General features: G+C 46.4%; 1 pseudogene; it reads left to right on the forward strand.

The window, feature by feature from the left end:
• Window positions 1-24,622, forward strand: part of LOC142581935 (uncharacterized) — a 75,067-nt pseudogene that overhangs the window by 32,900 nt on the left and 17,545 nt on the right.

The following is a 24,622-nucleotide window of genomic DNA, read 5'->3' on the forward strand; positions in this document are numbered from 1 at the left end:
CCATCTCGCTGACGTCCTGCTTGGCCAAATTGATGGAGCATGTGGTCCTCAACAGGCTTCAGGGTTATGTGGAGGACAAGGAGTTGCTACCTAAAACGATGATTGGCTTCAGGGCTAATTTATCAACGCAGGACGTCATGATACAGCTTAAGAAGGACGTGGTTGATCCTGGGTACGGCACGGGCACCAAGGCTATCTTGGGGCTCGACCTCACAAAGGCCTTTGACAATGTCACCCATGAGGCAATATTAAGGAACCTATCGGACATAGGACCGGGGGGTAGAACCTTCCGATACATCAGATCATTTCTGGAGGATAGGACTGCGGAGATTGTAGTCGGAGAATTTAAATCGGATCCTTTCCCGTTGGGGGGCAGGGGGACACCACAAGGGTCGGTTTTATCGCCGTTCTTGTTTAATCTCGCCTTGATCAAGATACCGCCCAGGCTGGCAATGATATCGGGACTTAAACATACATTTTATGCGGATGACATTACTCTATGGGTAACAAGGGGAAACGACGCACAATTGGAGGAAACTTTACAACAGGCAGTGGATATTGTGGAGGAGCTAGCGGGGGAGGCAGGACTCTCGTGCTCTCAGCCCAAGTCCGAGCTTCTTGTGCTTAGGCATAAACCAAGAGGGATACATGCGAGGCACTATGTGCCGCCACCACCGCTGAAGGTGAAAGTGGGGGGTGCACCGGTCGCTGAAGTTCAAACGATCAGGATCCTGGGGCTGTATCTGCAGACTAACAGGAAGAATAGGGAGGCCTTGGAAAGGCTGAAAAATACTGTCAATGCTGCCGTGAGACTTATCAGGAGAATCGCCAATCGTAAACAAGGCGTCAAGGAAAAAGACTTGTGTAAGCTGGTACAGGCGTTTGTGCTCAGTAGAATAGTGTATGCGACGCCTTATGTGAAGATGGACGCGGCGGAGAAAGGCAAGGTGGAGGCTATGATTAGACAGGCGTATAAGGCGGCCCTTGGGTTGCCTAACAATACTTCTACCGAAAGGCTGGTGGGATTAGGGGTGCACAACACCTTGGAAGAACTGCGGGAAGCACACTTGGCGATGCAACTCAGTAGACTTTCCAAAACGAAAGTAGGGAGGGATATATTGGAAGGGATCGGCATTGGAGTTGATCCTCCAGCTGGGGACATGAAAATTCAGGTGAAGCGAGAAATGCACAAGGGCTTGTACATGAAACCTTTACCTAAAAATATGCATCCGATTCATCACGAGAACCGTAGGAAGGCAAGAGCCAGAGCTTTACATGCTAAGTACGGGAAGTACAACGGGGCAGTCTACGTAGATGTCGCCGAGTATAAGAACAAGGACGCATTTGCAGTTGCGGTGGTGGACGGGCGGGGACGCTTAGTCACCTCTGGATCAGTCAAAACCCGCTCCTCAGAAACTGCAGAGGAGGCGGCGATAGCGCTAGCTATAGGTAATACTGAAGCTGACCTGATTTTCAGCGACTCTAAAACAGCCATCCGAAATTTGGCGAGGGGCAGAATCTCTGTCACAGCGGCAGGATTACTAGATCGGGCCACGGGGCGAGGGACTACGGAGGTGGAAATTGTCTGGGTACCGGCCCACTCTGGGAACCCTGGGAACGAGGCGGCTCACATGAATGCTCGAGGTTTCGTCAGCCGAGCAGGTGAGCCGGACGTTCCAGGGAGGTCCACGAGAGATGGGCTGGTGTCCTTTCACGACATGAGCTGATGGCCATCTAGCACGGAATCGTCCGCACATGCGTTCTGACGAAAATAAAGTTTTTCCATCCATCCATCCATGCTGAAATCGCAGCACTCACGTAGTGAATCGCTGCTGCCAATCATACTTATCTTAACGTGACCACAAGATTTATCCTCTAACTTTCACATGGAATAATGTCAATGACACTTTATAGCTAAGAAGTGTCTTAAAGCATCTTGTGCCAAGCGACATTGGGCATTTCATTTCCAAATGTTTTGTTCGTGTCTTCGCATCCCGTTTCATTTGAATTCCCCGCGCTTTAAATAAATATCTAAGCGCCAACTTAAACCTTTATCCATCTGTCATCTTGTCTACTTTCTAACCATTACATAAATCAAGAATGCACAGCACTCGCTGACCTCCTAAATTTATTTCTTTTTTTTTGCTTCGTTCATGTGTAGATTTGATTAAACGACGTTATTTACACTCTGACTTTTGTTGACTTCTCTCGTGTGAGAGCTGGATGTGGTGGCTATAGAAGCGTATGCCGGGCATGGCAAGGCAAGCCGACGCCATATCAGGCACATCACCACATTTAATACACAAAAATACCGCACAGTTTAAGCGCGTGGCTGTGCCGATAACCGGCAGTTATGAAGAGAACGAAATGCGCCTCAAACGTCCCTTAGGCCTGGCGTTCTAAGGCCGTCAGAGAGGAGCTGAAGTGGCGTAGTAATGTGCTGGACTCACATCTCAACCCCGCCTTTTTGACTAAGTCCGGTGGTCGGCTGAAATGTCATACGCAACACTTCACGATGTCCTGCATAATGAAATAAAATGAAATTGTTTTTTATTAGCCATCCTGTGCATTTACAGATGGAGGGACTGTAGATAAAAAGCTGTCCTTCAGCATCTTGACGTGTCTACAATTCCCGTTTCTGCAGGGAGGCAGCATAACATATGCGCACATACATATACATACATATACATAGCTGTATACATAACTTCAGTGACATGTTTCTCACTCACACTTTGCTTCATATCAACAAAGAAAAGCAAAAACACAGATGCATAACGCTACCAGTTATTACATCGAAACTGTATACATCAGTTTCAGTTCCTTGGATGATGACGTAAAAAGATCAGATCAGACCGAAATATAGTAATTTACCAGTGTTGGTATTATGTATTTAAGGCATTGTTTCCCATATTTTGAACGTGGTGTTGGTACTAACCAATCCTCAAAGTGTCTTGTAACGTAATTTGTAGATTTTCTCTGAAGTTGGGCTAGAGTACGCAGGTTGCTGATGTTTCGATGGATTTCCAGTTTATATGCATGACTCAGACGACATCTGTACAGATTGTGAGCTGGGATCACACCAGAATGATTAAAGAAGGTTATTCTCGATGCTGTGTAGGAAGCGTTATATGCGTGGCGGAGATACTTCTTTTGTAACAGGTGAATATGTTCTAGATTGGTGGATGTTGTATTACCCTATACTAATTGGCAATAGTTTAAATGTGATTGGAAAAGTGAATTGTACAGAAAGAGTTTAATACGTGTGGAAAGAATGTATCTCATACGGCCTACTACACCAGTTTTTCTACTTATTTTGCTTAGAACGTGTTTGACATGATTGTCCCAAGACATGTTCGCTGAAAAGAAGACACCCAGACATTTGAAAGTCTCGACTATTTCCACACTCCTTGAGTTTAATACAATGTCTTGATGGGGAGGTATTTGCTAGTTTTTCGGTCTGAATATAACTGCTTTTGTTTTGTTTGCATTTATCTTCATTAAATTCACTCTCGACCATTCCTCTAAGGATTTCATTGCATTGTTGCATTTTTCTATAAGAACATGAATATTATTACCCGTGAAGAAAATACTCGTGTCGTCCGCGTAGATAATAAACCTTGCCTGAGAGTTAGTATTGACGATATCGTTCAGATATATATTAAAAAGCAAAGGCCCTAAAATACTTCCCTGTGGCACTCCACAAGGGACAGCTCTAGCCTTAGAAGTAAAGCTGTCGATTTTCACAATTTATGTTCTGTCAGATAAGTAGGATTTCACAAGAAATAGTGCCTGTCCTCGTATTCCATAATAGTTTAATTTCTCCAATAAAATGTTATGATCAACTAAATCAAAGGCCTTAGAGAAGTCTGCGAAAATACCACCAACTATAGCTTTGTTTTCAAACTCTGTTAATATATATTCTTTTTGCTCTACTAATGCTAACTCGACTGACTTTTTCTTATGAAAACCAAACTGGTGTGGTGTTAACAGGTTATGTTTTTCAATAAAATTTGTCATCCTCGAATGCAAAATTTTTTCAAACGCCTTTGAAAAGATTGGTAAAATAGATACCGGCCTGTAATTTCCCAAATCATTACGATCTCCATATTTATATAGAACGGTTACTTTCGCAGACTGTATCTTTACTGGAAAAATTGACAATTCTAAACACATGTTAAAATTGTGGGTGAGTATTGGGGCAATGATTTGAGCTACATCTTTAATTGGGCACACTTGAAAACCGTCAATGTCACAACTACTGCTAGTGTTTAAGGTTTTTATAATTGACACAACTTCATTCGGTGTGACGGGCTGAAGGTATATTGTGTTCTCATTGTTAGTGATAATATATTTACTAGCATGACAGGTCGTATCGTGAGTACTAGCCATATCGCTGAAAAAAATATTAAATGCATCAGCTAGTTCATAACCTGATAATTCTTTGCCAGTAATTTGTAACTGCAATAAAGGCTTGTGGCAATCACTACGATTGAAAAGTCGGTTCTACCACGCCCATAGAAGACTGTGTTTACGGCTTTCGATGTAAAGATGAGTAGTATGCTGTGCGTGCATGCCGTAACTTCTTAGTTAACTTGTTTCGATACTTTTTAAATATGGCAAGGTCATCTGTTGATCGCCTGTGGAGGAAATGTTGATACAGCTTGTCCGTCATTTTCATTTCATCGCGTAACTCAGGTGTAATCCATGGTTTCCGGGTATTTCTACTTTTCCTACGTGTCCTGGAAGGAAAGCTGCGGTGGTATAGGCGGGACAATATATCAATGAACATGTTGTAAGCCTCATTGGCACCTGTTAGGTTAGTTATCACATCCCAATCTACTGTCAAAAGGGCATCACCGAAAGATTTCAGAGTTGTGTCTGTAATTAATTGGTGTGACAGTAGTGGGAACTTTTTTCGTCCTAATCCGCTTATTTCAAAACACACAAACACCGGCAAATGGTCACTGACAGAACAAGATAAGACTGAGGATTTAATGTTTGACTGTAAGGAATTAGTGATAAATAAATCCAGAGTTGACTGGCCTTGAGGCGTAACCCTAGTAGGCGTGGTGATTAATTTGGCAAAACCGTTCGATAATAAGACCATATTGAAAGAATTCGATGACTGACTATTCGAACCCATGTCAATGTTGAAATCTCCGCCAGCTATTGTTTTGGAATTATGATTTTGAACCACATATGCAAGAAATTGATCGAAGAACTTCATAAACGCCGGTATGTCACCAGTCAGTGGTCGATAGCACACAGAAAATACATGCTTACCAGTGCATAGTGACAATATTTCATAGTCAGATGAAATAACAGTATAAGAATCAAGGATTTGACCTTCAACATCATCTGCAATCAGCAACGCTACTCCACCCGCTCGAGAGTGTGACCTCTTTAAATAGTAAGTATTATAATTAGGCAACCTAAATATATCACTTTCAGATGTGCTCCATGTTTCGGTTAGCATGATAACCGAAAATTGAAAGGAAAATGTGGTAATCAGCTCCTCCAAGCCCGACATTTTGTTTCTCACAGATCGCATATTTAGGGGGGTACATTTTATGGAGGTTGTAGTAAATGTTGTTACAATTTCATTTACATCATTTGGTAAGTAAAACTCCACCTCATCATACATCCCTCAGGTATTGCAACCAACTCCACTGTTCATAGCTCCTCAAGTTCATCCTTATCCTTAATGTGAACTGTATGAGCTCCCTCGGTCTTCCGTACAAGGACCTTGCCATTGACGTGCCAGACAAACTTATAACCCTTTTGCCTTGCCGCTTCTTTCGTAGCCCGCAGAAGCTCCCTGCTGTGCCGAGTCATATTTTCTTGAAAGAAAATTCGAGGGTTGTCGCCAGTAAAGGTGTACTTCTTCTTTAGCCATGCGTCTCTGGTCTCTTGCTTTGTGAAGTGGATAATAAATTCCTGGTACCCTGTCTTGCTTAGCGAGCAGCAGATGCACGGATGCAATATCAGCCTTTGTAAGCTGAGGTACTCTAAGCTTATCAGCGACTTCATTTAGAGAGGTCATCAAGTTTTCACCCTCCACAACAGGTATTCCGTGAACTTCCAAGTTCAGTCGCCTACTTCAGTACTCAAGATCATTCACCTGTCGTATAAGGTCGCATTCTGCAGATGCATGTGATTTTTCTGTCTGTTCTAGTTCTGTCACTCTTTTTCTTAGTGCCTTGATTTCAGTGTCTTGCTTAGTTATCCTTTCTCGAAATTCATCGAATTTCTGGGATATAAACTGAACTGTTCCACGCTATTTACTTTTCCTATTAAAGCCGGCAAGCCCTCAAGTTTGTCGTTTATCGATGCAAGAACTAAATGTACGTCAACTTCATCGTCACTGCGACTACCCCTAGGGCCCATGCTCTGACATGTCACGCACTTCCAGGCCTTCCTTGCCGTTTCCGATTTGGATTTGTATGATTTGTCTAGCAGGCCAGCACACTTCCCGAAGTGCTACATGTGTAAACACTCGCTACATTTCACAGACCCTTCACCCTCTACCAGTAAGAGGCAACATAAGCAGGTGTCGGGCATAGTACAATAAAGGCACAAACAGACAAGAAAAAAGAACCAGGAGCTAGACAGTTCTGCAAAGCAACTACTGGTTAAGCATGTTGTATCATTCTATAGCAGCAATGGCAGCAGTGGCAGCAGCGACAGCTTAAATAAGCGAAAACTGCAGCTGTACAAGAGAATGCCAAGGATAACTAACCTGCAACAGCAGTGTACACAGAATCAGACGTGTTTCCAGATGCTGCCGCCGCTGCCAAAGCACCGCCAACTGGAGATGCCCCACAATATGAGGATGCGATGCGTCGAACTGCGCTTGCGCAAATAGAGTCCGTCAGAATTGCAAAGCCAGAAGCGGAGCACGGTAGAGCAGATTTCGTCGCCGAGAAACGCTGACGATAAGAGCGCCCGCAAGAAGGCAGTAGATCCCAAGATGCTCAGGTACGGTGGAAGTCAGCACGGCTCTGATGCGGCTCCAATGCGGCTACTGCAACAGCCTGCAACAACAGTGTACACAGAATCAGACGTGTTTCCAGATGCTGCCGCCGCTGCCCAACTGTTGTCAAGATTGCTACGTAGCCATAAAGTGCGTTGTAGTCACTGAGGCTGCGCCTGGTCTGGAAATGTGTCATAGTCCACATTCGTGTCACTAAGGGCCTTTGAGTTGGGCATGTGCACTTTAGGATTCACTGAAGAAATTGCAGGCGCGCATGGCTTTAGTGGGGACACGTGCACTGTGCCTCGTCGGTTAACGCTAGATCTCGAACACCAAACACGCACTCGCCTCAAGGTGGTTGGCGTTAGTTGCTCAGAGAGATGGTCGGCAAAACTGAAACGGGGCGTATTTCTCTGGTGGGCTACTGACGCTTGTCGCCTCGATCACACTCTGTCTTTTAGAGTAAATGTATGGGAATCATGAGTGCGATCGTCGAACACTTTTTAGCACCTTGGGCTGCTTCCACGTGGGCGGCTTCACCTGGAGGCTGCACAGCCGTATCGGGTATGTACTCGGCAACGGCCGAGTGGAGTACCGGGCGCTGCTGCTACTGCAAGCATATAAAATACTGAATGGCAATTTAGTGGCGAATTCGAGAAGGAATGCGACAGCATTATGTGGGACCTCTTTGAGGTACCGGATCCACGATTGTTACACCGTGTTGCTCCCCACATTGCAAGGTGTTACTCGGGGTGCTCATTCGGCACACGTACTGCCTATATATATATATATATATATATATATATATATATATATATATATATATATATATATATATATATATATATATATATATATATATATATATATATATATATATATATATATATATATATATATATATATATATATATATATATATATATATGTATATATAAGACTAGCAGGGGTGGCTGGTGCGGTGACTGCAAGAGATATGTTTCTAAGCCTTCTTTATAAATAGGTGAAGGTTGCGGGAGAAGGCTCGAACGAGTGGAGATGAGAGCACTAGCCATTCTTGGGGCTAGTTTTTGACTGGCTGTGATTGTGGGATTCGTAGCTGAATAATCCAGCTGGGTAGATATCGGTGGCTCAAAACTCAGCCGTTCTTGTGCTACCGAAAATCAGTCTTTACCAAGGATGACAGGAAGCGCACTAGCTTCAAGTATGGCAACATCAACAATTCTTATAGAGAGATCAATGGAAATTTTTAGAGAGGGAGTGCCAGAAGGAAGCACCGTACCTTTGGAAGCGGTGGACTGACGGCAGCAAGCGCCAGATCAGTCCACAGAATGATCATGCTAGCCGGGACAAGTGCCTTTGATATGAATGTCACCTTGGATCCTGAGTAAGGAAATGCTTCGCATCGCCGGCTCCAATGATGACTGCGTTTTAAATGGACGCTGGTGTTTGCGAGCCATCCAGTATAACAGGGAGACTGCAAGGATTGTCGATGTTGTGCACTGAGCGAGGTTGGATTACCTGACGATAGAGGCTGTGGTGGACAGCTGGACCGCGTAGGGCATTTGGATGCTAAATGTTCCAAGGCATGACATTTGTAGTAAGCAACTTGAACTAAGGCTTGGCTGTTACGGAACGCTGGGTCATGGTAATGCACAGAAATAGCTGCATATGTGGCTCTTGTTGATCGCTGGGCTGATTTAAAATGTGCATTCTTGGTGGTGCCCCTCGAAAGGGAAATGGAGTCGGTGGCTCTAAATTAGGCTGTTGGCGCTCTACGGACTTAGATCTGTGTAACAATTGTCGAAGCAGCTTCAGCAAAGAGACAAGAGGTGATGAGCTTACCTTAGTTTGCAAATGCCGTCATCTCTTCTTGAGGCTGATGTAAGTCGCAATAAAATCAGCTATTGTTGTAGGCCTGTTAGTTGCAATCGCGGCAGTGATCTGTGGTTCGCATAGGCAGTGCAGCACGTATTAAATTTTCTAGGAATCGGGGAGCGTGAGGGGGTAACTCTCAATTAATTTCAGCTTTAAATGTCATACTGGCGCAGGCTCTCGGAGTGCTCTTGAAACGCTCTCAACCTCTGGCCTTTTCATTTGGTGAGCGACTATTTCGAGCAAAATGCGTCTTTGAGATCAGCGGACCCTGTGACCCAGGTTGCGTACTAGCTTCCAAATGCGAGATGCCAGGTCCGTGCGGTACCTTCATATTTGATGGAAGCTCTGAGGCGTATGGCAGAGCACTCGTCCCAAGAACACTCGTTCACATCATAAGTCATCCATTAACGTTGTGATTGGGCGAACCTTCAAACCGCACGATGAAACCTTACAGGTCTAGCAGTGTAGTCACTGTGGCTTTTGGGCAAAAGTAAGTGCCAGAATAGCAAGGTGAGGCACTGGATTGTGCCTTGGTCGAGCGGCAGTGTTTATGTGCCGGTAGGAGGAGGCACGCTGACTTCCACTGTGGGCTTTGACTTCAGGTGCTGTTGAATGTCGGCTTGCAATCACTGCATCAGCTCTTCTTTCGAACCAGTGGTCCAGCCCGCAGCGTGCTAATTGATCTGTTACAAGATCTACGCCTTGGCGCAACACAGTCAAGGGGTCGAGATGCTCCCATAGAACTACCGACATTCTTGCCTACGAAGTACAGCAAGCGCTACGCAGTACAAGCGAGCGTAGCGTGTTCTCAGCACTAGACGACATTCAAGGTAAGAGAATCTCACGAAATAACGTCAGTTTTGCCTTTGGCGTAGCAGGAGGCTGCACGTGAAAACTGATGCTGACAATCACGTGACGGGAACTGTGACGGCCAGGAAGGAAGCAATGGCCGACGGAGTTACCAAGGCTTGGTTCGTTGGTCCGACGGCGTAGCTGAGAGTGTTCGGCAATTGCTCGGAAGTCGACTGCGCCATATGTGAGCGCTGGATCCAAAGGCAAGAGGCATAATCTGGGCGTGGAGAGGAAAGCTGACGCAGAACAGGAACATCACAATATTATGTATTCAAACGGTCAAACTACGTCGTTTGTTTCCCAGTGTTTCGTACTCATCCCCCCCCCCTCACCTAATTCTTCTTCTTGACCGCACTTATTCTTGTTCTTTCTATTTCTTTCTTTTTTTTTTTGAGCGCCACTCAGGTCGTTGAGACGCAACCTTTTCACAGGTCAAAACTGGTCTGCGCCACGCGTGCTTTAGGCACATGTAAAGTACGCAGCCACGTAGCGACGAGAAAACCCTTGGAAGTAGCTATTAGCAGCTATTTGTCGAAAAAAAAATGGAAACGCAGTACAGAAGCACTTGTGCCGACACTGACACTTGTACTAGCCAACTGAGAAATAACAAATTTGAGTACTTAAGGACTTAGAAACAACACAACACGTGTTTGCGTCAAATGCGTTTGTTCGCGTTGCTCCTGTTGAATATCAAATGACACTGATTGGCGAGAAGCGTCGTTTAATGTTTTGTGGCGACTTCTGGAGCAATTGATTATCACAGGGTGCAATGATAGATTACAAAACATGATCAGAGTCTTACGGACGTATTTAGTTACAGGCGTGTCACCGCGATGAACATCCTGTGAATTTTGGACTATCCTGATGTTTCAACTCGTACGGAGTCCGTTTCACCTATCTTCCAGGCAGGCATTAACGTTTGCAATGAGGCGTGTTGCATTTTTTGCACCGTGAGGGCTCAGTATATTCGGTAGTAGGCTCTTTTAAAAACTCATGAGTTTTTTTTTTTTTTTGCGTAGACGGATTCCCAATGTATGGCGACAGTGCTCATCATAGAAACGGTAGTTAATTGTTACGCCCATGTTACCAACTGCGTTCCAAGCAATTTCGTGCAGTTCACATGTGCACTACTTAAAGAAAATCGTACTAGCGTCAAGCATATCCCACATGTTAGCAATACATGCGCTGCTGTTTCAGGCGTGAAGCATTGCAGGAAAGCTGCTTTTTGGTTTATGAAAACAAAATTACGTAAATATGGCGCGGCTTTTCTTCTTCGGTCAAACCGAATGGAAGTCAGGGAAGCCGTGCTGAATGTCGCACTTGATAACACAACTATCAGCTGACCTCTGTCAGCTACCGCAGTCCGATCGTCTATTTAGAAAAATAAACCTCGCGCGTTAAGTCAGCACTTTGTACAAAGTGCGTCCTCAAGTAGTTTACTACGTCGTGGCTTTGCGAGTTTAACGATTGTACAGAAGTCATGACAAATCACACACCCGGATGCACCGATGAGGTGCTTCGCGTGAACGCCATGACATCTTAGCTGACACGTCGGGGGCATAAATGTTACTCCGAATGGAAAGGATGCGTAGTCGCAGTATTCATCGACGGTCAAAGGAGGCGGTGCCCTCTCCGTCCATTTTCCTTAAATGGAAGTAACTCCGAGAGACTCGTGACTCAACCCCGACTCACCCACATCCTCCCCCTCCCCCCCTTTCCCTCCCACCTCGATGGAACTCACTGTCCCACTCGCGCTTGCCCCGCGGACCCCTGGCACGCGACAAAGGCTCCTGCGTCCCGTATCCCCCAAAATGGAAGGAAACCACTCTCCGCTACCCCCCCCCCCACCCCACCACCCCCATTCCCCTCAGCGCTTCAGTACGAAAGTTGGAGCTTAGAGAAGTTAGGTGCAGAAGCGCCATGCTGGGGAGGAAGCGTCCCTAGTGTTGCGTGCTTGTCGTAATTCAGTTCTCACGCGACCGTTTTCCAGCATCGTCCATTAGCAGCGTCGCGTTAAAATACCGCGCGGCCGAGTTCACCGGAACATGAAAATAAAGCAGAATAAGATCACAAGAAGAAAATAGCTTGGAATATAAAAACCACTATTGATTGTTGCCACTATTTGGTTCAGCTATAAATTAGGAAAATTAAACTTATACGATAAAAATTCTTTGAAAAGTGGTTGTGGGGGAGACTGACAAACAACGCGCTCTTCTCTCCCGCACGCAGATTTCTTCTGTTATCAACCGTGGCGTTCACTTTAGTATTTTTTTTCGTCATTTTCGCGTTTAACAGGATATGAGACAGCACTCCTCCTCTGTCTTCTTTCTTTTGCTTTTTTGGCCCTGTGAACGAATTGACTGCACCGACTCTATTGGATAGAGAACGCGTAGCCACGATGGAAGACGAAAGCCAGCGGACACTCACTTGAAAAGCGGGCACAACAAATTTCATCGTGAAAAAAGCGCCTTCTTCTTTGCTTTCAATAGAGTTGCCTTCAAGCGGCGAGCAAAGAGTTCTCGTTATAAAAAAAGAGAAAGTTTAACGTTCGAACTGTAAACGCGGCACTCAAAGCGATGAAGCCTCGTACTTTGCGCGGCTGCACTTCTTTTTCTTTCCATTCCTTTTTCGCCCTCTCGTCTCTTCCTTACCCCCACCCCTTTTTTTTACCATTAGTAGAGCGCCCAAGGGCTCATACTGGCTTGTAGGGTGTACGAACGTGAATATCCGAATTAATATTTTTATTGGCTCGTCCCTTCCATGTTGACAGCCAGAAAGAAAGACATTTGCAGTAAAATATGAAAAGCTGGCTGTAACGCGTAATCTCCGGTTTGCAGGTGTTCCTAGCCCACCGAAATAGTGACTAGTAGCTTTATTTTTTAGGGTTCCTTTATTTATCCTCCTTTTTTATCCCCTCACTACAGAGCACCACCACGCACGGATTTTTGGAACTATGACGCAACGATATTTTTTTTTTCTTTCACCTTAGGCCAAGCGTCTCTGGCTGCACTTTTATTTCAATTTCCTTCATTTATTGTCGCTGTGGCCTGTGTCGGTCTCACGGCATTTACGTTAGTTTTCACTGCCTCGTGTTTCTTTGATCGGATTCCATCAAGCTAAATGGGCTTAGCGCTGCTGTGGCTGTCTGCAGAAAGATAAAAAAAACTGAAATAATAGAAGCTCAACAGAAGGCGCGGGTCCCTCCCCATCGAGCTTATGCAAGCAGAGCAAAGCACGAGCTAAACATCGTTGCCCTAATACCGTGCAGTGACGAGGAGGTTGAAGCCGGCATTCGCGCATTTGGGTCCCAATTCATTAGAAAGTTCTTATGCTTTAACCACTCGCAAGAACATGTGCCAGGAAACCGTGACGTTGAACACATCCTAATAGCGAAGGCGGCTGGTTAAGGGCGAAAATCTCTCACAAACGCAATGATTCGCAGCGTTTTTCGGCAATGAATTTAGAATGTTTCTCGTTCGTAAGACGTGTTTGTCATTGGTCAACGGCCTCTGCTAATGGCATGTTCGTTATCCTGATTGGCTTTAGCACCTGCTCCTACAAACCGCCTCATAGCTTAAAAATTGCTTCATAGATACGAGACTTTATGAATTCAGTCACTATAGGCCTGTGTTCACAAAACTTCTAGATAAGTGCCGTCTGTGATTGGCCATCTGCTATTGGCCATAACCTGGTATTCGTCTCACTATCCCGCCGATCATGCCTGGCAACCTCAAGATTTTCGGACGCTGAGAAAGCGCTCCTGCATAAGAGAAGTTTTGTGAAGACGTGAAGAGGTGAGCACTTGAGAAGTCTCGGTCAGCCAGGCCAAATGTGTTGGCCAGGCTCAGCAGGGAGCGGCGTCTCGGCGACCTCACACTCAGTCGGTGGCGTCTGTTTTATAATAAATGCATTTAGGATCTCAGCGGTGTGTTTACAACGTCATGCGCCATTGACCGCGAAGTGTAGCCCACTTACGACCGCGGCCAAAATGAGCGACAGGTCAGTTGTCCAGTGGTGACGTTTCCAACTCGGCAATGTCCTTGGATTATCGAAGTCTCCACAGGACTTTTCAGCTTTCACGTTGGCAGAATAAGTGAGGGCTACTAGCAGAAGCGAAGCTACAAGACCCGTCGAAACACGGAATGACGTTGTGGACTACACACTCATTTCTTCAAAAGACGTTTCCTGGTTACACAAAAGAAATCGCCAAAACATCCTGCTGTACATCTTCGCTTGATTCAACAAAGTCTCCTGTATGCCCTTTGTTCGATGCTACATTTCGTTTCGACGATTCTTGGTCGCCCTGTAACATGGCAAATGTCGTATATCATCCTCGAAGCCTGGCTATAATATCAAACTAGTTTATTGCTTGTACGTGTGCGATCTTTTGGTTGGTCCTTGTCTTTTTATTGCACTTGATATGGTTTACCATGAAGTGCCAACAATGCCGAACTCTTCGTGCACGTTCCCCTCAACACCCCGCTTGCGCTGAACTAGTAACAGTAACAGAAGCGTGCGGTAGACACGTGTTTCAACTAAAGTAAGCTAACGCAACCCGTCGTTAAGCGGTAACGGTTGCTGGCTCTGTCAGCTTCTATACCGCTGCACCGTACTGTCTCCGCCCGGCCTGAAATATGCTCGCCCGGGCATGACTCACTCTCGTGCGTGCCAGCGCAGAGGAATGCTGGATTCCTGTATGCGGAGCGCTTGCACCTCCCAGCCCTGTGTGAAGAACGTTCGTATGGAGCGACGTGCGTTAATGTTCCTTCATTGCACGTTTGTACTTATATCTATATTGCTTTAATTCCAGGAGATTCGGTCGCTGTCCTCGGTTTATAGAACTCTGCCACCTGTGTCCCTTGTATTTTGCGTGAAGCAATACTCTTTCAAAAATAAAGAAAGAATGAAGGAAGGAACGGCTTTCCCTGAAACAAATGGTTCAAGCGTTCGAACTTTCAAAGAAGAGAAAGAAAAGGAAAGTGAAGCCTCTAAACTGCGGGGAAATGCGGAGAAATACACTGCTTTCCTTAGGAGACGTCAACAGTTGTTTGCCTTGCGCATCGCGTCGGAAGTGTGGGAGCAAGGACCGAGGTGGATGAATTTTTTTTAAGAATGGTGTCTCACAGACGACGGTGTTTGCTCCTATGTGCTTTAAAACTTGTGGACATAATCAAAAGAATCGACATTTGAGCGAGTTGGTACTGGTTGGACATCTTGAAGGGGCAGCACAAGACGACAAAGACAAAAGGCAGGAAACATACAGGACAGCGTTAAACGCTCAACTAACATTATTAGAAGACATACACAGCCTAAGTATTACAACCTACGCCCACGTGCTCTCCTATTGATGGCGCCATTATCAGCGCACAGGCAAAACCCGAAACCGTGTAATCTAATGCTACACTATGAACGGTTTAGAAATGCAAATTCACTGTCATACAAATTTAATGAAGGCAAGCTTGTAGGCATGTGATCGCCGAAAATCATAACGCTGTTCTCGAAAGGACCTTCCCTTCTCGGTCGATCTTACGCTCCGCCACCCCGTCCTCATAATTTGCCATTTATATTCACAAGTTCCTTCAACCGCGTTGAAAAGAGGAGCAAACAAAATTAATTGGAAGGAAAAAAGAAAAATGCGATTCCTGAGGGCAAAAGGCGCTTGTGTGCATATTAGAACAATGAACTAAGAGGAAAAGGAAAGAGCGGAATAACAACACCGCCAACGCCCTGACCGCAGTGCTTGCCCTCTGGGCTGGCAGCGTTTTATTTGTAGCTTCTAATAAAAGTGCACGCGGCCTCTCTGATGGCGGCGCGGGTCGTAATTTGACGAAGAAAAAGAGAAGGGATAGAATGAAATAAAAGGCGTGGGGGTTAAGCATGTGATAAGATGGCTTCGCTGCCCTGCACAAAAGGAAAAAGAGGAAGAGCTGGAAAAAAAATATTCAAGAGTTTTTGCGTGCTGGAGTGGCCGATATATTTGCAGTTATGAGCGCTGCCACTTGTGGCCGCTTTGTATAATGTTGGCTTCGGGAATCGGAGCAGCGCTCTTGCAGCCTTCTGCAGCTGCGATCTGCGAGACTATAGTCACAAGGTGCTGTACAATGGGAAAAGCTGTGTACACGACTGAGTTAGTGCCCTGTTTGAGTTGTCGCATGGCCACTGAGATAGATTGCACTGCCTGTACGCTGCTTTCGATCTTGGAGGCCATGGTTGTCTATAGCGAGGAAAGAGTCCCCCTCTGACATGCGAGGATGGTGCTGCAAAATAGGCCGCAAAACTGCAGTGTACGCTAAAGCAAAAGTCGTTGTCGGGCTCCTTCGTACATAATATATATATATATATATATATATATACCAACCCTTATACAAAACTTTCATTTATTACGAAAAAGCGTTTGATTCAGTCTAAACCTCAGCAGTCATGGAGGCATTACGGAATCAGGGTGTAGACGAGCCGTATGTAAAAATACTGAAAGATATCTACAGCGGCTCCACAGCCACCGTAGTTCTCCATAAAGAAAGCAACAAAATCCCAATAAAGCAAGGCGTCAGGCATTGAGATACGATCTCTCCAATGCCATTCACAGCGTGCTTACAGGAGGTATTCAGAGACCTGGATTGGGAAGAATTTGGGATAAGAGTTAATGGAGAATACCTTAGTAACTTGCGATTCCCTGATGATATTGCCTTGCTTAGTAACTCAGGGGACCAATTGCAATGCATACTCACTGACCTGGAGAGGCAAAGCAGAAGGGTGAGTCTAAAAATTAAATCTGCAGAAAACTAAAGTAATGTTTAACAGTCTTGGAAGAGAACAGCAGTTTACGATAGGTAGCGAGGCACTGGAAGTGGTAAGGGAATACATTTACTTAGGGCAGGTAGTGACCGCGGATCCGGATCAAGAGACTGAAATAATCAGAAGAATAAGAATGGCCTGGGGTGCGTTTGGCAGGTATTCTCAGATCATGAACAGCAGGTTGTCGTTATCCCTCAAGAGAAAAGTGTATAATAGCTGTGTCTTACCAGTACTCACGTACGGGGCAGAAACCTGGAGGCTTACGACAAGGGTTCTACTTAAATTGAGGACGACACAACGAGCAATGAAAGGAAGAATGATGGGTGTAATGTTAAGGGTTAAAGAAATGGGCACGGGCAGGACATGTAATGCGGAGGGAAGATAGCCAATGGTCAATAATGGCTACGGACTGGATTCTAAGAGCAGGGAAGCATATATATACGTGTATATATATATATATATATATATATATATATATATATATATATATATATATATATATATATATATATATATATATATATTTGGGGGGGGGGCAAATACGGGGACTTGAAGTGGAAACGTATCGCATGCGTCGAAATAATTCTTGGTAAGAATATGTTAAAATAAATCAAGTTGGTGTCGGCGCTCACCGCCTCACGGCTGTCCTTCGATCATTTTGAAGGTTGGGTGGTACGTCAACTTGCCAAAGCTGCGTCCTTCTGGCTTCCAACGCCCTCTCAGATCCACTTACTAACCTTCTTTACTGTCGTCGCATATTCGTTGTACGGCAGTAAATTACCGAACGACGACATTCAGTTTATTCTAAAGCCTTTAGGCGATCGGCTACCAGCTTATCACGAATATTGTCGTTAGCAGCATCAGCCGGACTAAGCTCGCTGCAGCGCCAGCTCTAAATACACTATAGTAACAGCTGACATTTGCACACCGTGAAAAATATGTGAAGTCTATACATTTCCTAATCATGTCACTATACCCGATTCTGCGCTGCCACCTTCCGCGTTTCATTTTCTCATTACCCACAATTGTTTTTTGTTCTTTTCTTTTGTTTTTTGGCGTTCGCTGAGACGAAATCAAGAATTCGGCTAATAAAAAGCCCTCAAGGAGCCTCAGTGCGCTTAGGCAGTAGACTCGTGGCGGCAACCCGCAGCGGCCGCGGTATCTATGATACGTAACGGACTCCATCTACTGATAGCGGACGCGCATATGGACATCCGCTTTATTATGAAATAAAGCGTCCAGAAGAGAATGAGGAACAGGGTTCTGTTGAAGAGAGAGCGTTTGAGAGAGAGGCGACTTAGAGCTCCGCTTGCGAGTTCCACGTACCGCGTACGACATCAAAACTTGCCTGAAAAGTTCACAGCAGCGTATGCTACCCGCGGACTTACGTTATTTCATCAAGCCCGGGGGTCGGTTCAGTGCCCCTTTAAGGGAGCAACGACACGGGGAGGATAAGTGCAGGTTTGTGCCACTGAAGAATAGGTTTTTTAGGCAATGAGAACGGAGCAGGTTTCAAAGGAAAGGAAAATGGGCAGGTTTCCATGTGACCAGAAAGCGATCATTGCAATGCGTAAGATCGCAAGGTCACCGTACTGGTTGTGATCATGTGTGCGCACCCAATCAACTGTTGTTTTGCACATGTAATGAGTGGAAGCAGCAACATTTTAGGTTTTCTACGTAGTGACATTTTTTTAGTGGAAAAGGATAATAATAATATTTGGGGTTTTACGTGCCAAAACCACTTTCTGATTATGAGGCACGCCGTAGTGGAGGACTCCGGAAATTTTGACCACCTGGGGTTCTTTAACGTGCACCTAAATCTAAGCACACGGGTGTTTTCGCATTTCGCCGCCATCGAAATGCGGCCACCGTGGCCGGGATTCGATCCCGCGACCTCGTGCTCAGCAGCCCAACACCATAGCCGTGGTGGCTATGGTGTTGGGCTATGGTGTCTATGGCTACGGTGGATTTCAGTGGAAAAGGATGTTACTGTTAGTGTCAAGTTAGTGTCAATGGTAGTGTGCTGTTAGTGTGGATGTTAATGTTCAGTGTCGCGCGTTACTGTGCAACTTGGCTTCGACATGTCCTGCGACTATAGCACGTGACAAGTTGTTAGGTCAGCACTGCTTTTTCTACTTTTCTAGTCCTGGATCATTCAATGTGATCAAGACATCAGTTACCGTACCCTGCGATCATGCGGCCATACTCGATAAAACTATAACATTATTTGTTTCGGCTCGACGCAGGTGTGCTGGGCGTCGTGGTCACCGAGGTGCGGCTACTGTCGGACAGCAACAAGACGCAGTACGTGCTTCAGGGCGAGGTCGCCACGCTGCTCTGCTTTTTCGTGCTGCCGCCCGGCGAAGACCTGCGTCGTGTACTCTGGCTCAAGGACGGCGCCGAGGTCTACGTGTGGTGCAAGGGACGCCATCCACTGCGTGCAACCTGTTCGACAACCGCATCGACCTGAGCGACCGATCGCCGTCGTTCATCACCATCCTCAGCGCACACATTTCGATGCAGGGAAACTATACGTGCCAGGTCGAGACGGATCAGGGCACTTCGCAGAACGACTTCTTCCTCACCATCATTGTAGGTGGGTGTTGAAGCTGCCCGGATGTGGTGCCTTTTCCTTTAATATATTTAGGTGCATATTTCTTTCGCTGAAGATGGGAGGAAGACGAAGTGCTTCTCTTGTGGAACACATGTCGCCCGTCTCTGTGCTTTTCTGGACTTCTCACTGCACTTGTGGGTCTATCGCCCCCTACTTCGCGGTGATGGATGTACAGCACCCCGAGGACCCTCACGGTGCCCGTTCACTCGGGGAGTTATAGCGAGGACACAGAGTTGTACTCCACATCAGGTGACGAGTACTCAGAAGACCGCTTTTGACTTGTCCAGTACCGCTAGGTCAAACGAAGAATTATTAACGCATCTTCGGCGCCCAGCTCGAACACCGTGAAAACTGTGCCTCAACGATGGCCTCACTTCATCCTGTTTGTGCCACACAACGCTGCTGACAACCTACGGGTCCTCAACAGGCAAGCACTCTCCGTATATCTAAAAACTACCGTGCCGAACGAGATCAAGGATGTCAGGATAAACACTAGGCGAAACATCCTGGCAATCGCTGTGATGAACCCGAGCGCGCTGAACATACTACAACGTATAACGCAGCTGGGTAACATCAAGGTCCGCTCCATCATGCCAGCTAATGGTGCCACAATAACAATAGTCGTGTATGACATTGACAATGAAATAGCTAATGCAGACCGCCCGGTTCTCATAAAGCGAGCAAGTGAACACAACGTCGTTGTGCGTGTTGGTCGCCTTGGTAACACACGTTGTGTGAGGATAACCTTCAAAGGGGACTGCCTTCCTTCCTACGTGAAGGTTGGACACTTTCGCCACCAGGTTCGACCATTTATTCCAAGGCCAATGCAATACTTCAGCTGTCGGAAGATTGGCCATGTCAAGGGTGTTTGCAGAAATTCCGCCGAGTGCCCTCGATGCGCCGAACCCCACTCAGAAGACAACTGCAGTGCAACCACGTTAAAGTGTCCTAAATGTCAGGGTGAACACTGCGCCTCTTCCAAAGACTGTCCCCTGATCAAGAAAGAGATTGCCATTCTTAAACAAGTGGTGAGAACAACTCTACCCACAAAGAAGCTACTGTGAAAGTGCGGCGAAGACGTCGTTGCCATCGAAGGACTTCACGACGGAAAATATTATCTTTTCAAGAAAAGTCAACTCGTCAGGCAGCACCATCAGCGGAAATTTCCAGCACTGCAAACACCGATGTTGGAAGGGAGAAAACTGCCAGATCTCCCTCTACAAAGGAATGGCCGCCTCTTCCGCGTACACGGCCGGCAGAAGAACTGCAGAAGAAGCCGGCCCCAGTACAGGATGATGTTGTATACGAGGAGTCGCGGAAAACAGATGAGCAAGTGACAGCTCTTATTAGGCCTTTAATGAATGCCATTCGCGTGTTGCTAAACAACATGCACACACAATCTGCCAGAAGTGCGCTTCAAGTACTGGACGCTCTGAATCCGCTGCTGGCAACCCTTGAGTAGATCATGACTCCCAAGCCACTCTCTTTCAGGGGTGAGGTTCGGCAAGCAGCTATTCTTCAGTGGAATTGGTGCGGACTCAGAGCACGCATATCGGATTTCCGTCTCTTCGTGTATGCGAATATGTTTCGCATTATCGTTATTTGCGAGCCGAACGTATCGAACACGATCAGGCTTTCTGGATATCAATCAATTATGTCGTCAAGTGTTGATGAAAACAGTGAGGTTTTAGTGTTTATTCGCCGTGACCTCACTTACATTCATCAGCCTTTGGCACCTAATGACGGTAATCAATATATATGCCTTACAGTAAGGAAAAAGAATTTTACCTCTACTTATGTGGGCGCATACCTATTTACGTCAAGTCGATTTCGTCATAAAAGACTACAAGACATCCTTTTCTTAACTCCCGATCGCTGGGTCATTATTGGAGATTTCAACGCCCATCATACACTCTGGGGAAGTTCGAAGATCAACGCGAGAAGCAGAACTGTGGTATCTTTCGCCTCCAGTAATGAACTTTGGCTGCAGTACGATGGAAGTCCTGCGTTTCTACGTGGCTCCCCATACAGCAGCTGTCTTGACTTGGCTTTTGCCTCACGGAGCCTTGTCAGGCGTGCTTGGTTGTTTGCGGATCTAGAGACGCGCGGAAGCGACCATATCCTCACGTACGTTACGATCAAAGGATTGTCCCTTTCCAAAATACGGGATACGATCAAAAGAGTGGACTGGTCTAAATTTCAGTCTATCATGGAAGAACACTGCGACGCGAATCCATCTTTCGACTTGGAATGGGCAATGAAGAGCGCGGTGCAAGACACTATGCGCACTCTGACATGCTCTTCGAAACTGATGGAATTTGATGTGGAACTAGAACGACGTCGAGCAATCCGACGACGTGCTGAACGAAGATACCGACCTACGAAGACAATAGGCAATTTACGGATTGCCAGACGCACGCAAAAAGAAGCTCCACCGCCGGTCAGACAAGCTCGAATCGCAAAGTTGGAATGTATTCTGTGTGTCGCTAGATCCACGCAAGCCTTTATCGCAACTATGAAGAATGGTGCGCGGTCTCCGGACACTTCCTCCGGACACTCTGGTCTCCGCCCGTGCAGCGGTTCCCATTCAAGGCTCTTGTCCTCTCTCAAAATAAGGTCGGATATTGACGCGGCAGAGGATTTCTGCGCCATATTATCCGGCCACCTCACAGCTCCCAAGATTCGAGTAGTTTTCCGCCACCACGTGATCACCGTATGGATCTACCATTCTGAATCCACGAACTTAAGGCAGCATTAGCTTTGTGTGGCCGTACATCAGCGCCAGGACCTGATGGAATTTCCTACCGAGACCTATGTCACCTCGGGGAGCGTGCGAGAGGTGCTCTCTTTGAGTTGTACAATAAATCTTAGAGAGAGGGCGCGCTACCAAAAAGCTGGAAGACAAGTCGCCCTTGGAACTCTCATGATATCGCCCGATCGCTTTGGCAAGCTGTGTGGGCAAAGTAATGGAGAGGATGGTCCTAAGACGCCTGGAGTGGTACTTGGAGTACCACAACACCTACCCGGATGCCATGGCGGGCTTTCGAAGTCGTCGACCTGGTCACCTACATTCCGCATGAGAAATGCCGTAAGCGTCGCTGCGCTTCTTTGTTCCTAGACGTCAAAGAGGTGTATGACAACGCTACGCATGAAGCCATCCTCTCTGCTCTCGCAGGGGTAGGAGTGGGTGGTCGGATATTTCAATAAATACGGAGCTATCTCTCCATGCGATAATTTTTTGTCAGCACAGAGGAAGGCCATACTTGTCTAGATTATAGCTACCGCGGTGTCCCCCAGGACGGCGTACTTAGCCCTGTGTTATTTAATCTAACACTAATTGCTCTCCTTGAGCATGTGCCAACCACAGCCAGGCTGTCAATGTACGCGGATGACATCTGCATATGGACGTGTGCAGTAGCACGCCTAAAGTTGCGAGCGGGAATTCAGAGAGCCGCCACGCAAACTGCTATCTACCTCCGTAATCGAGCCCTGGAAATTTCCTCCGAGAAATGCGCACTAGTGCCATTAACGCGCAAACCCATGACAAACTACAGCATAATGATAAATAGCCAAATAATACTACATGTTCGATCGCACACGTTTGTAGGCGTCATAATCGACAGGGACTTGTCACAGAGCCCTCACGTATCCAACGTGAAAGAACGGTTTACAGGCATCTGCCACCTGTTCAAGTTTTTCACTGGCAAGACATGGGGAATGTCGACAAGTACCATGTTACAACTGTAAAGGGTGCTTTTTCTAGGCTTTCTGTGATACAGCTTGCCAGCAATAACCAACACAGGCAAAACGAATCTACGCACAATACGAAGTCTTCAGGCTCAAGCGCTCCGGATCTCTCTAGGCCTGCCTCGGAGTGCATCAACAGTGGCTACGATAGTAATCGCTAGAGACCACCTTGTCAAGACCCACATTGAAATGGAAGTGCTCAGGAACCATATAAGGCATCTAACCAGGACTCCTCGTCACCACTTCGCCGCTCTACCAGCGGACAGACCTCGCACACCTTTCAGCCAAACGATTACCGCATATGATGAATAATTGTAAACTTGTACGACTCCGGCTGCGAGACCTTTGATTCCTCCATGGTGTCTCGCTTAGCCAAAAATCAACCTCACAATTCCTGGCATCACGAAAAAACTGATCTATCATCACCAGCCCTTAAACAGCTCACGCTACAATTTTTGTACGAGAACTACCGTGACTCTACGCATATCTACACTGATGGATCTGTCCTGCCAAACAACTCACAGGTGGCGATCCTTATACCAGCGAAAGTTACTGCAATCAAATTTAAGCCGACTCACGCGACAACGTTGATGGCAGTAGAGCTCGCAGCGCTCTTTACTGCCCTTCATTACATTGGTGATGAACCGCCACACAAGTGGACAATACTCTGAGATTCAAACGCGGCGCTGCAGTCCGAACGGCTGCAGTGCCGTATGGGCTGAACGGGCCGATCAAGCTGCCCGTTCAGCCTATACTGAGGAGCCGCACATATCAATTCCACTTTCTAGAACTGGCGCAGCACGGAAGCTCCGCCGGCTTGCTCGGCAGTGCACCATGTCACAATGGAATGACCCCCTTTTAAGAAATTATCGACTGCACTCCCTTCATCCCACAATAAGTCTTCGAGCACAATCACAGCTTCGCCGTGGAAGACACCACGCTTTTGATTTCGACTGTGGTTGGGCGTTGCCTTTACCAAAGCCTATGCATTCCGCTTATGGTTGACCGACACCGCAGCCTGTGACCACTGCGGTGATGAAGTATCGATTGACCATATTTTGCGCGCCTGTCCGCAGTACAGTACACAGAGGGAATGCCTTCGCCATGAACTTGATCAACTGGACGACCAACCGCTATCGCAAAAAAAAAAAAGAATTATACACCATCGAAGGGACCTAACGTCACAGAAGAAGGCCGTGCAAGCGCTATAGCGCTTTTTGCGATCTACCGGCCTTTGTGAACGTATTTACCAGGAAAGCCTTTTCTCTCTGTGTGTATCCGTGTGTGCGTGTGTCTTCTGCTTTTTTTAGCGTTTTCCTCTCGGTCTTCTTTCTAACCCCTATCCCCCATCCCTAGTGTGGGGTAGCAAACCGGAGACTGATATCTGGTTAACCTCCCTGCCTTTTCTCTTCATCTCTCTCTTTCTCCGATTATGAATGCTGCACACGGTACAACCAAACGACCTTATTCATGTATGTCTGCACAACATATAGTACAGCGTAATACATTTGAGTTAGCACTTTTGGGAAAACTGTGTGTGTCGCTGAGAATCAGGCGGCATAAGGCGTGTGTAACGTGCGAGAGGGACCAAACAAACAGATGGGTACGCATTTGGGCTGGTTGGTTCATGATTACGAGCAGTAAAACACCGCTAAACAACAGGAGGAGGAGAGGGACACAGACACCAGCGCTGTTGTCTGTGTCCCTCTCCTCCTGTTGTTGTTTAGCGGTGTTTTACTGCTCGTAAACAGATGGAGTGTGAA

The sequence above is a fragment of the Dermacentor variabilis genome, chromosome 5, assembly GCF_050947875.1.
Source record: "Dermacentor variabilis isolate Ectoservices chromosome 5, ASM5094787v1, whole genome shotgun sequence".
Taxonomy (NCBI): domain Eukaryota; kingdom Metazoa; phylum Arthropoda; class Arachnida; order Ixodida; family Ixodidae; genus Dermacentor; species Dermacentor variabilis.